The 12,826-nt window shown below is 44.5% G+C and overlaps 1 protein-coding gene across 2 annotated transcripts in view; it reads right to left on the reverse strand.

Moving 5' to 3' along the window:
• Positions 1 to 4,934, reverse strand: part of PTN (pleiotrophin) — a 100,118-nt gene extending 95,184 nt beyond the window's left edge. For both annotated transcript variants that reach the window (XM_042973188.1, XM_042973182.1), the window contains exon 1: positions 4,858 to 4,934. The gene's annotated coding sequence lies outside the window, so the exon portion shown is untranslated. The remainder of the gene's footprint in view (positions 1 to 4,857) is intronic.
• Between the last annotated feature and the right edge of the window lie 7,892 nt (positions 4,935 to 12,826).

Consider the following 12,826-nt stretch of genomic DNA (forward strand, 5'->3'; position numbering starts at 1 on the left):
ATTGTAAAACTGTAAGCCCTAAAGAAAAGCAACTCTGGAGGGCCGCCTGGGTGACTCAGCCAGTATAGCCTCTGGCTTCAGCTCAGGTCACGATCTCAGGTTCGGTTTGTGGGTTCCTGCCCCACATTGGGGTTACCGCGGTCAGTGTGCTAATGCAAAACCTGCTTCAGATCCTCTGTCCCCCTCTCTTTCTGCCCCTCCCTGCTCATGCTCTCCCTCTCAAAAAATAAACATAAAAAAATAAAGAAAAAAAAAAAAGAACCTCTGCGTGATGTTTATTTTACGTTGTCTAGCACGGTATTAGGCATCTAGCCTGTATATAAAAACGTTGTTTATTACAGTTAAATTGACTCGCCAGAGGAGCGAGTCAACACTGCATTGTTGAGGCAGGACCCGGGCGGAGGGAGGCGAGGAATCGAGGAATCCTCGCTCCACAGAAGTGGAGAAGCCGAGAGGAGAATGAAGCCAACACCTCTGCTAGTGAGCAGTGACGGAAGCACACGCGGATCCCAGCCAGGGTCTTAGTCAAAACGGAAAGCGCCCAGAAGTGCCCAGAGAGCACACTGGCCCCGAGAACAATGTTGAGGGAATCAGATCAGAAAAACGTAAAAATTTCCTCCAGCGACCCCCAGCTTTTCCATGCATACGGGCCACCCTTCCTGATCCACAGGTACATGAATGGGTATATGCCACCGCAGACACGGCCAAGGAACTGAGCAAGACATCGTGGGGCTTGTTGCATGGGAAGGAGGACAACAGGATCAATGAAAAGGAGAAAAGGAGAAAAGGAGAAAAGGAGAAAAGGAGAAAAGGAGAAAAGGAGAAAAGGAGAAAAGGAGAAAAGGAGAAAAGGAGAAAAGGAGAAAAGGAGAAAAGGAGAAGTGAGAGCCAGAGTGGGGCGGGAAGGGGAAGGGCTAAAGTTGGAAGCAGTGGAAGCAACAGGTTAGGAATACAACATTCTGTTTGTCTCCGAAGTAACATTTCGGTTTGTGGTAAACACAGTTCTTAGAATTGACAGCACAGTGTCAGTTACTAGGACTCACTTTTTTTAAAATTAATATACAATTTTTTTTTTTTCACTAAGTATGAAGTTTAAGAATCTAAGAATTCTGCTTTCAGGAAACACATCAGGAGGCTTTTTTTTTTTTTTTTTTTTTTTTTGAGATGTCACTTTACCTAAACCCACCGTGAAGAAATGGCTAATAAATCCCAGTAGAAGAAATCACATTTTATTTCTCAAAATATCTCAGGCATGAACTCTTCCCTGTATTCCTTGCCTACCCTTAAGAATGGGACTCGTGGGGGTGCCTGCGTGGCTCAGTAGGTTAAGCGTCTGACCACTTCAGCTCAGGTCTCATGTCGGTGAGTTCAAGCCCCACATTGGACTCTGCTGTTAGCGTGGAGCCCACTTCTCCACTGGATCCTCTGTCTCCCTCTCTCTGCCCTCCCTCACTCATGCTCTCTCTCTCTCATAAAAAAAAAAAAAAAAAAAAAAAAAAGAATGGGATCTGTGGTAAATGTGAGCTACATAATCAAATCCACATGTTACCATAAATATATATAATGCCCTCTGATAATGTTACATTATAGCTACTCTTTTAAACCACAGGAATTTTAACTTTTTTTTTAACCAAATACTAAAACTGAAACAAAAGGCTTGTTATATTTGACATTCTAGAAAGATCGTATGACACTGCAAAAACTATGCCACATACAAGAACGGCACGAGGTGCATGGAAAAATGGCTCGAAGGATGGAAACTTGAATTGGCCATAAACATCAAGAATGAAAAACAACTTTCCAAAGTAAGGCTGTGGTCCAAATTCTGCTCAGGCTAGTTGACTCCGGAGAGAAAAAAGCCGGCAAAGCTCCCAAAGAGACGATCCGTATCTGCATATTATTTTACCTCAGGGCAATGGCATGGCCTTGTGCCAAGAGAAGACAAAAATTCTTCTGATGATTCATTAGAAGTGTAGTCAAAGGAGAAAATATTCCTTAACTTTTTAGAGAAGCCTCATTCAGCCTTCCAGCAACGGAACAGCATCATTGGAGACCCTGGACTCTGCCGAGGCTCCAGAAAAAGCTATGAGCTGTGCTCAGGTGTAGACCGAGCTTGCTCTCTGGTCCCTTGGGTGCTCTCAATCTGGACAATACCTTCAGGAGAGAAGTCAAGGACATCTCCCCTTATCCCTAGGCCACCGTATTAAATGCACGAGCGTTTGGAGAACCTGAATTCTGACTTCTGGACCTCAATCAGCCGTTAGCTTACCACACATGCCATGGTGATCAGGTCAATAAACTCAGTCTCCTGAGAAAATTTTCAAGAGTAACAGAAAAAAAAAAAAAAAACCACATGTCAAACAGAAATGGGATCAGAATCCATGTGAGAAGTCACTTAAATGAGAAAGCAAGAGTATCTTCAAAGGAAAAGAAAAACATTTAAACTTAAACTATTTCATTTCTAAGACGGATCTTCACGATGAGAGCGATTACACTATTTGGGGACCTTATTTCTCTCAGGTTATTTCCAATGATCAAGTTTCATGAAAATTCAAACAAAGCCAGTGGCTTTACTAGAGAAAAAAATGCATTTTAAAAAAAGAAAAGTATGGGGGCACCTGGGGGGTTCATTTGGTTGCCCTTGTGCCTCAGACTTCAGCTCAGGTCATGATCTCACGGTTCCTGAGTTTGAGCCCCACAGGGGGCTCACTGCTGTCAGCCTGTCTGCACAGAGCCCACATCCGATCCTCTGTGCCCTCTCTGCCTCTCCCCTACTTGTGCGCTCCAAAAAAAAAAAAAAAAAAAAAAAGTATCCTGCTACATATTGCTGTATGCAAAGACCAAATAAGGTATGTGGAAGCTGTCAATAAATTTGTAAATTTATTACTGCAAATATCATGGAAAGAGGTCTAGGGACCCACAGAACCATGTATTATTATGTGATACAGATGTTATACTCTACATACGGTTAAATCACGCTCATTCACTATAATACCTCATTTAAATGTCAGGTAATATGAGTTACACCGTAACGGGATGTTGACTGGGCATTAACACAGCTCTGGCTTCGTAAATGCAAGGCACTTGTCTCCACAAGTGACCAGCTGAAACAGAGCACCTTATGGCCCCCTACGGCTTCGGGGGAGGGTGTTCCTCATAGATTTCACTGATGACATGAAAACGGTCCTAAAGGCGGTGCGGAAACAGTAGGGGAAGAAAGCTGGCCTTCCGAAGATGTAAGGTACAGTTAGAGAACTCACAGCGCGGAAGTTGCTTATAGCACAGAATCACGGTGGCTATTAAAATATTTAGTAAGATGTTAAAATAAAAGGGTGGTTTTTAAGATAAAATAAGAAAAAAAAAATCTCATCCTCTAGTTTCAACCAGGGAGTACAAGCATTGCCGTTCTAAGGTAGCTTATATCACAAAAAGGGGGAAAGAGCGGACATCCCCTCTTATTTCCTTTGAACTTCACGGGACTGCAAGTGTTTTTTAAGGCTTTGGGCTTTAAAGTGTATAATTTACTTACAAACATACACAAGGGCGATGGAAAATACGTGCTTTATTTTCTGTGTTGGGAGACCCTTCTTTTGTTTCCCTACCCATACCTCGTAATATCTCCACCTATCAATTAGGCTAAGCGGGTTCTGCTGTTGAATCAACTTCACGCTGGCCTGGGATCAAGACGTTGCTTCATGATGTTATTAGTTGGAAAGCTTTTCTCCACAGTTGCCGAATCTCCTCCCAGGCCAGTCACGCCAGCACACACACACCACCTTTCTCAAGCTGCTAAAGCAAAATGCCTTAGCTTTTGCTAAGCATGAAGGATGCTAAAAGGGAAATTGATAACCAGCCCACTGTCCCTTCACCTGTCTCCCGCCACCTCTCCCCACCCCCTGCCCCTGCTATGCTTCCAGCGTATCCCCAAACTTACAAAGCAGCTGTTAGCAGAGAAAGGAGTTAACAGCAGCAAAATGTGTATAGAGGTGTGTGTGTGTGTTTCGTTGAGGAGAAAGGTGTGTGTGTGTGTTCAAGAGAGGAAGTTTTACGTTTTGTATGTTAAGTGGGGAGGGAAGGAGTGGAATCCATTTCTTGCTTTCAAAACGTTAATTAGAAAACATCAACTCGAAAAGTAAGGATCCGGGAAATTTCGTAAAATAAAATACACCCTAGCTTTACAGGAGTGAACCACCAAGTTCAAGTGCCTGCGAACAAGGCAGTTATTATTAAACTCAGCATTCAACCGAGAGCCGGGTCTAAGGTGTGCCTTTTAAACTTTGGACTTGACCATTTCTAGGGCCGGTCCTGGGCTGGCGGGCAGGACAAGGAGCGTCGCTGCTCGGGGAGAGATTCTAAAGGTCCCCCGGGCTGGGCGCAGCAGCCCCGCCCGTACCCACAAGAGCCAGCGGAGAACCCGCAGCTGACAAGCCCAGGTGCCAGCGGAGAAAGGCCGGGAAAACGAGCCCGGCTTGCTCGGGCGCCTCCCTTCCTCTCACTTCTCTCGCAGCCACGGACACACCTCCCAAGGCAGGTTTCAGGAACGCGAAGCCCCGGCACGGTCCCCAGCTGGAAGCGGGCACACGGTCCCGACGCACGCACCCCACGGCCAAAGCCGCTCTCCTCCCACTCACCCACGGCCCGCGGACTCCCAGACCCGGCTCCCCCCGGATGCGCCTCAGCTGGCGTCCTCCGGAGCAAATCCGTTTTGGAGGCAGCTCCCCCCCCTCCCCCAGCCAAGACGCCGGGCAGCCTCTCCCCGCTCCCCGCGCCGGCGGCGGCCGGCGCCCGCGCAAGTGGGCGACGGTCAAGGCGCGCGGCCCGGGGCCGCCGCGGAGAACCGCGCGGCTCCCCACTTACTTGGAGTTGCGAACGCCGCACGCGCCCGGGCTGCCTTTGTTGAACGGGGCGAGGCTGTGCGCTCGGTCCGGTGCCGGTGGCCGCTGCCCGCGCGCGGCTGCTGCGTGCGCCCTCGCTCCCGGACGGTGACGCCCCCGGGGGTCCCGCTTCCCTGTCCCCGCTTCGGCGGGTCCTCCGCTCTGCGGCTCCCTCGGCGGGGTTTGGGACCGGCGGGCGGGGAAGCCGGTCCTGCCTCTGCCTGCGCTGCGCCCTGCCGGGGAGGGAACGGAAGGCAAATGGAGAAGGGGAGGGATGAGCGGAGCGGGCAGGGCGAGGACGCAGGCTGGGCGAGGGAGGGAGCGCGCCTTTCCCTCGCGAGCTGATTGGGAAGCTCATTAAAGGCAGGAGTCTCCGGGGCCGCGCTCTCCCCGGCACGGGTTGGAGCCGGGAGATGAAACGGTGTTTTGTTTTTAGCAGGTGTTTTGTTTTTGTTTTAGCACGACCTCTCTTTTCCAAACTTTATGCCTGACCTGTGTTTTCGGTGGGTGCACACCCCATAGCAAGGGCCGCTTCGATGGACAGCTGATAGCATATGAGGATACCATTTTGGCCCCAGGCTTTTTGTTTGTTTTGTTTTTTAATGATATTCGGGATGAAAAAGCCCAATCTTCAAAAGGACACCCTCATTCCTCCCCACGCTCAAAACCCCTCCCCTGCACCCAGCTCTGGTTTCTTCGGCTGTCAGTCCTGTCCCACCTGCGCGTCACAAATGTGAGCAGTCCTTTCTTGCGCTTGTCACAAAGAGTGACAGATGTCTGAAGGTTCCCAATTAAATTTCACTTTCCTTTAGGGGGCTTTTCCTTCTTGGGCTTCCTTGGTGCCTTTAGTGACCTATTTAGTGACATGTCTTTGACACCCAAGAGTTTTGGGGGCTGAAGGTAGCTCAAACTCTGGGCTTTGTAAAACTCAGAGGCTGCGCTGGGCGGCTTTCTAGATTTCCATAAAGTTTCATTGAGAAACGGTGCTAAGGTAATACAGCTGGGGTTGTTTGAATAACACATAGATGGATATTTTTGATACAGATGTGACAAAAGTATTGCATTACTAATTCCAAAGTGTAAAACAAATTTCCCCCAACATTTCAAGAAGGAACTTTTGAGATTTTCTGGTATTCATCGGTTCTTGCTTCCCGTTACTGCCTTGAAGCTCATCATTTGATGGCATCCTCCCCGAATGGTGGCAAAATATACTTCCATCTTCCCCAGTTCCCAGGTTGCATCCCTTCAATCTGATAAATATCTACTAAGCGACTCGTATAACTCTTAACGTGGACATTTGCTTAGAACCATACCAAACCCCTAAATTAGAAGCATTGTTTTGTGGCAAGTAGTTCTTAGAAACTTTGGGCTCTTACGTTGACTGCTACCTGGACAGACGTCCCATGAAGGCGCCGGCTAGGGACAAAGAGGTATCTCTACAAGTAGACCTTTTAATCAGTTATTTTTTTTTTTTTTCAAAAGGGGAGGCATCAGAGATTCACATGTAAGCCTCCTGTTTATCCCCGTAACCAAACTCTTCATACACAGGCCATGCACCATCCTAAAGCAAAATAAATTAATAAGGAGCTGTCTTCCCTCCACACGCAGATTTCATGTTGCCCCTTTGCCTTTTAGGATTCCCTTTTCCCAATGATGTAGCAGTGTTGGTTTTAGTGTGGTTTCACCTGCATGAACCGTGAAGGAATGCCCATTGTTATTTATTAGTTTTATTTTTGCCAAGGCTCTTTTCTGAAAGAGACTTCTCCACATTCGCTGTCACTCCGGCAGGGAGAGTTTCTGGGCCTTTAAACAAGGGGTCATCCCTCTTCCATTTCTTCCTAAACTTCATCTAAACATTTGCAAATGTAACATGTTGCTGCCAGTTAGGACAGTGCTTCTCTCTGCAGGGTTGATACAGTGAACATGACATGCCCACGATTTGGATACAATTACATGAATTGAATCCAAAATACAACCCTTTATTCAGCTAGGAATATATGAAGATTATTTACATCAGTGGTTCTCAACCAGGAACAGTGTTGCCCTCCAGGTGACATCTGACAATGTCTGGAGACATTTTTGGTTGTCACAGCTTGGGAGAGGGGGCTGCAACAGGTGTCTAGGAGGCAGAGGCCATTACCTTGTGGTGCACAGAACAGCCCCCACGGCAGAGAATTATTTGTCCCACGATGTTAATAACGCCGAGATTAAGAAACCCTAACTAAATTACTAACCATCATATTTTGTTTCATATGATGGAATATTATATGAAGTTCAAGTTCAAGGAGAAGATATTTTCCAAACTTTATGCCTGACCTGTGTTTTAGGTGGGTGCACACCCCATAGCAAGGACCACTTCAATGGACAGCTGATAGCATATGAGGATACCATTTTGGTATCCAAAGTTCAAGGAGAAGATATTTTCAAGTGCTCTCTCAAGTGGTCACTCCACATCCAACCTACAGCATCAATTGGGTCTGCTGATTCAAGATTTCAAGTCATTCCATTCATTTCGTCAACATTCTTTGAAGACTCAAGGGTTGTTTGGGGTTTTTTTCAGTTTTTTTTAAATGTTTATTTATTTTTGAGAGAGAGACAGAGTACGAGCAGGGGAGGGGCAGAGAGAGAGAGGGAGACACAGAATCCGAAGCAGGCTCCAGGCTCTGAGCTGTCAGCACAGAGCCCGATGCCGGGCTCACACCCACAAACTGTGAGACCATGACCGGAGCTGAAGTTGGATGCTCAACAGACTGAGCCACCCGGGTGCCCCTTGAAGACTCAAGTTTTTGAGTGAGCAGAGCTATGAACAAGAACAGATAAACATTCCTACTATGCTTTAGTTTACATTTTTGTTTACATGAACACACTTGGTTAATTAATTACATTTTAAAAAGATGTGAGAAGTGCCGTGGAAAAAAAAATAAGACAATGAAGGAAGATAAAATTGCCAATTTGGGAGAGGAAAGGCTCCCTGGGGTGAAATCTGAGCGAAGACTTAAAAGAACTGAGGGAGTTGGCCAAATAAATATTTGGGATGAGAATCACCAGGCAAAGGGACCGGTCAGTGCAAAGGCCCTGGGGTCTGCCCTTGCCCTGTGCGTTAGAGGACCAGGAAGGAGGCCACTGTGGAAGGAACCTGGTGGGTGGAGATAGGCATCCAGGCCAGGCAAGTAATGGGTCAGATCATGCGCCACCTTGGTCTAACATAAGAAATTCTACTTTTGCTCTCAGTGAGGTGGGAAGCCATTGAGAGTGACAAAATCTGATTGATTTACGATGGTCCGTGGTGAAAAGACCACAGGTGGGTAAGGATGAAAGCAGAGACCCCAGAGAGGAGGCTACTGCGGTAATCCACTGTCCGAACTTCTCCATGTCTCTTGAGCAGAATGGCTAATCGCAGACACCCTTTCACACTTCCTCTGCCCCCAGAAGCTCCCCAGTGCGTCTTGGTAAGGCCCGCCCCTCCCTGCTCCCTGCCGGTGCCCAGCCCTTCCAGGTGTAGTTACTGAGCCCCCGCACGAATGCTACACGATAGCCAATGCAAGACAATCGAAAGCCATAGAAATTATAACATATCCTAAGGGTGTTTTGGAAAACGAGGCCACTGATTTTGCCGTGACGAATACAAGAAGTGTGATCAGCACGGAGTGAAAAAATGTGAAGGGACCTGATGAAAACTTTGTCAGAGTGTCCCTTGGATTTTGCCTGCCTGGCAGGACGGTTAGGCTCTTGATGACCATGCCGGGTGCTGCAAGATGCCTACAAGGCAAAAGGAGAATCCAGCAGGCTCACGCAGCACGACAGAAGGCCCATTAACACACTTCTCTTCCCGTCTCTGAACTATTCCAAAGGTAATTTGTAAAACAACTTTATTTTTTCTTAATCACCGTGACTAGATTCCAACTTCTCTATTTGATAATTTTTGTAAGGATTATGCTATTTTGTTTTTCAGAAAACTCAGCTAAAAATGGCTTAAATATTTTGGGACTTTGCCTCAAACGAGACAGGTTGGTAAAATCAGGGTTTCAAAGCCTTCAAGGACCAGGTGTTTCCATGTTTTGACTCCGCAGTGGGTTCAATTCGGTTCAATTCGTGAACCAAGGCTTTTCAATAGGGTTTCAAGGAGCTTCAGGCGTATCTGGCTTAAAGTAAAGAAGGCCCAGACCCCAGGGGACCCCAGTCACGTGGCCACACAGCTCACACCAGCAAAAGGAAGGGGTAGAACGGATTTGGGAAGCAACCCACCATGCCTGTAAATTTTATGAATTCACCCTTGATCAATCAGGCTGTTCTGAATCTAAGTGTTGTGAATGTAAGCCCCTCAATCTCACCCTTCTCATCAAGAGCTGCTAAAATATCAAGGTTCTAAAGTGACAAAGCTCAGGAGCTGGCCTTGGGCCTCATTCACACTCCCCCAGAAAATCAAGCCTGAAACACCCAAAAGAGTTTGAGCACCCATTACAAGAAAATAAAATCTACCCACCTATCTCCCTCAGGGACATAAATGCAGAAGCCCTTAACCCATATCATCAAATCAATGCCTGTAATGTGTAAAAAAAAAAAATAGAAGACTGTAGGTCAGATTGGATGTTTGTACCTGGAACACAAGTTTGGTTTTACACGTGAAAATCAAACGACATAATTCACTATATTAACAGAATAATTAGAGGAGCAAAAGGAACACATTTACCTATACAGGGAAAAGCACTAGAAAGAACTCAACACCCATTCATGATAAAAATTCTCAGCAACTTAAGAATATAACTGAACATCTTTGTTCTGGTAAGGCACGTCTGCAGAAAACCCCTAGCTAATGTGACACTTTCTCGCGAAAGTGAATGCTTTCCATCAAAGACTCAGAACAAGGCAAAAATTACCATTCCTACCACTTTTATGTGATGTTGTGCTGGAGATATTAGCCAGTAAAATGAGGCCAGAAAAAAAGAAGTAAAAATAATGGAAGGAGGTGTATATATATATATATATATATATCATATATATATGATATATATATAGAGAGAGAATTGTCAGTAATTCATAGAAAATCATCTAGAACTATTAAGTGCCCTTACCTAGATACAAGTTCAAATTATAAAGGTCAATTTTATTTCTATATTCTAGCAATTAATCAGTGGAAAAATAAATATTAACACATGTATCTCAAAAGCATAAACTACTAGTGAGATAAATTTCACAAAACATGTCCAAGGCTTAGACACTGAAAAACATCAAACATTTCCGATGGAAATTATAGAACACAGAAATAATGGGAGAGATTCATTATGTTCATCAATCTGAAACTTAAAAACTGTTAGGATGTAAATTCTCTCCATCTTTATCTACAGATTCAGTGTAATCCAAACCGAATCCCAACAGATTTTCCCATTGATATTGACAGACTGGTAACAAAATCTCGATGGCAGTGCAAAGGATCTCAAGTAGGCAAACCATTTTTTAAATAAAGAACAAAGATGGAGGACTCACACTGCTTGATATCGAGTCCCAGAAAAAGGCTAAAATAATCAAGATGATTGTGCAATCCTGGCGTAAAGACAGACTTCTAGATCAATGGAGAACAAAACCATCAACTTACAAATAGACTCGAACATATTTCACGGGGAAAGGATCGTCATTCCAACAAACGGTCCCAAAAGAACTGAATATTCATGTGGAAAAAACAAATGTCTACACTCTAGAGAAAAAAAAACAAACTCAAGATGGATTGTGGACTCAAAGGAAAAGCAAATGCTGTACAATTTTTGGAGAAAATAATAGGAGAACATCTTTGTTAACTTGGGTAGGAAAAGGTTTCTTAGAAAAAATATAAAAAGCACAAAGTGTTATTAAAATGCCGACGAATTTCATAAAAATTAAAAGTCTATTCTTTGAAAGTTACCACTGCAAATAATACTAAGGCAATCCTGGGAATGCAGATATTCTCAAACACATATCTGACAAAGATTGTGATCCAGGATATTAAAGATTTCATGTAACTAAATAATCAGAAGTCAGTGTAATTTTTAAAAATGGTCAAGGGGCACCTGGGTGACTCAGCCAGTTAAGCCTTTGACTTCAGCTCAGATTATGATCTCATAGCTCATGAGTTCAAGCCCTGCATGGGGCTCTGTGCTGACAGCTCAGAGCCTGGAGCCTGCTTCGGATTCTGTGTCTCCCTCTCTCTCTGCCCCTCCCCTGCTCGTACTCTGTCTCTCTCTCTCTCTCTCTCTCAAAGATAAACATTTTAAAAATAAAAATAAATAAATAAAAAATGGTCAAACGATCTCCACAGACACTTCACAAAAAAACAAAAAAATACGTAAGTCCCAATCAGCATCTGAAAAAATGCTTCACATCATTTTCCTTGTCAAGGAAATGCAAACTAAAACCCAGTGAGATACCACCGCATACCTACTGAAAGAGCTAAAATTAAAAAGACTGACAATCCTGGCAAGCCTGGGTGGCTCAGTCGGTTAAGTGTCTGACTCTTGATTTTGGCTCAGGTCATGATCTCACCATTCACGAGTTTGAGCCCTGTGTCAGACTCCACACTGGGCATGGAACCTGCTTGACACCCTCTCTCTCTCTCTCTCTCTCTGCCCTTCCCTCACTCATGCTCTTTCTCTCTCTCTCTCCTTAATAATAATAGACTGACAATCCAAGTATCGATGGGAGTATAATATAAAACGGTACAACCACTTTGGAAAATAGTTTAGCAGCTGCTCATAACTCAACCTACATATACCATCTATCCAGGCTTCTCCCTGTTGGGGTATTTACTCAAGTTGAATGCAGATATGTGTCCCACACACTTTTGTGCACCTAAATGTCCACATAGCGTCCTTATCTAGAATAGCCCCAAACTGGAAATCTGTCAACTGATGAATGTGTTGAGAAACTCTGAGAGATCCCATTCACTGAGACATTATTCAGAAATAAAAGAATAAATGTTGAAACCTGCAACAACATAGACTAATTGCAAAGACATTACACTGAGCCAAACAAGCCAGACACTTGTGAGCACATGCTGGGTGATTCCATTATATGACATTAGAGAAAAAGAATCTACATTGACAAAAAAGTTGAGGTTGGACAGCTGGGTAGAACCACGAGATATTCTACTGACATGGTGATTACACAGAAATATACACTTGTCAAGAATCATCGAACTGTATACCTTACATGGATATTTTTTTTAAAGATTTTTTTTTAATGTTTATTTATGTTTGAGACAGAGAGAGACAGAGCATGAATGGGGGAGGGGCAGAGAGAGAGGGAGACACAGAATCTGAAAGAGGCTCCAGGCTCTGAGCGGTCAGCACAGAGCCCGACGCGGGGCTCGAACTCACGGACCGCGAGATGGTGACCTGAGCCGAAGTCGGACGCTTAACCGACTGAGCCACCCAGGCGCCCCATGGGTATTTTTTATTGTATATGACTAAAATCATTGGATGTACCTCAATAGAGTTTATTTATAAAAGAAAATAAAGAGATAGCGTGGCATAGTGTTTAGCCGCATTGGCTCCAGTCCAATTGCCTGTTTTCAAAGCTTAGCTCTTTCACTTACTGGCTGTGTGACCTTTGGTGAGTTACTTGACCACTCGGGGCCTTGCTTTACCATTTGTGAAGTGACCATAATAACAGTGCCCGCCTTACAAGTTTGCTAAGAAACTGTAAGATTTTAACATGTTCAGAACATTACTCGCTAATTAATAAACACCATACAATCATTTGTTACATTACCAAAGCATCTTTAAAATCACCACACTAAATTCTGGGCCAGACACTGCATTAAATTAGGAATCAACGCATATAAAAACAAGCTGTATCTTAAGACTTTCAAAAGTAAACTCCTTTATTTTTTTTAAATTTTTTATTATTTTTAAAAGTTTTTATTTGCTTAATTTTGAGAGAAAGAGGGAGGGAGGGAGGGGCAGACAGAGAAGGAGAGAATC

The sequence above is a fragment of the Panthera tigris genome, chromosome A2, assembly GCF_018350195.1.
Source record: "Panthera tigris isolate Pti1 chromosome A2, P.tigris_Pti1_mat1.1, whole genome shotgun sequence".
Taxonomy (NCBI): Eukaryota; Metazoa; Chordata; class Mammalia; order Carnivora; family Felidae; genus Panthera; species Panthera tigris.